The following is a 1,000-nucleotide window of genomic DNA, read 5'->3' as shown; positions in this document are numbered from 1 at the left end:
GGATAGAGGAGAACTGCCCCATAGCGTTTCCAAGAAGTGGCTGGTGGATTTGAACTGCTGACCTTTTGGTTAATGGCCGAGCTCTTAACCACTATGCCACTAAAAAAAAAAAAAAAAATGCCACTAGGGCTCCAAAAATTAAATTCATTGCCCTCTAGTTGATTCTGATTACTAGCCACCCTATATATAAGAGAGAGTAGAACTCACAGATTTTCCAAGGAGTGTCTCGTGGATTCGAACTGCTGACCTTTTGGTTAGCAGCCACTGCTCTTAACCACTGTGCCACCCGGGCTCCAAAATAAAAAGTACCAGAAAGGGGGCACCCAGATTTGAACTGGGGACCTCTTGATCTGCAGTCAAATGCTCTACCCCTCAGCTATATCCCCACGGCTGCTATAGGGCCACTATGAGTCTGAATCAACTCGATGGCAATGGGTTTGGTTTTTTTCACTGTGCCTGTATATTTAGAATTGCTCCTTTTTTCCATTAAAGAGTAAGTTGTGGATAAGATCACCTCTTAGGTTAATGTGAAATACCAGTTTTGAACACATCCAGCCCATTATTTTAATCTTTTGAGGGTGGTGGAAAAGGGAGGGAGAGAACAAAGCAATGAAATCTTTTCATTCCAAAGGCCTTGCATTCCAGCCCCTCGTCCTCCAGAGGAAATCAGGGGTGAAGCACGCCTTCTGTTTATGTCAGTGGGGTTAATGGAGAAGAGTTGGTGTCACTTCCAGTAATTACCAGCAAGCAACATTTACGGAGGGCACAACGAGGGACTGGCAGCTGTACCCAAATAAACCTACATCTGACTCGCAGCCACAGCTGTTCCTTCAGATCACCTTGGCTGTCTGAACACCCAGGTATGGATATAGCCTGCTTTCGACAGAGCATGTTAGACTTGAAGATAGGAAGAAGGGGCTCACGAAAAACCGTATGAATCTACTCGCTGGCCTGAAAAATAGGACACAACTCATTTGATATTTCTCTGAGGCGTGCATTT

General features: G+C 44.9%; 1 non-coding gene across 1 annotated transcript; it reads right to left on the bottom strand.

The window, feature by feature from the left end:
- Positions 1-314: 314 nt before the first annotated feature.
- TRNAC-GCA (transfer RNA cysteine (anticodon GCA)) lies at positions 315-386 on the bottom strand. Its single transcript has one exon. It is a non-coding gene; the product is annotated as a tRNA-Cys (tRNA).
- Positions 387-1,000: the final 614 nt, after the last annotated feature.

The sequence above is a fragment of the Elephas maximus genome, chromosome 14 (assembly GCF_024166365.1).
Source record: "Elephas maximus indicus isolate mEleMax1 chromosome 14, mEleMax1 primary haplotype, whole genome shotgun sequence".
Classification (NCBI taxonomy): domain Eukaryota; kingdom Metazoa; phylum Chordata; class Mammalia; order Proboscidea; family Elephantidae; genus Elephas; species Elephas maximus.
Note: the sequence above shows the minus strand (reverse complement) of the source record. Positions and strands in the feature narration are given on the sequence as shown.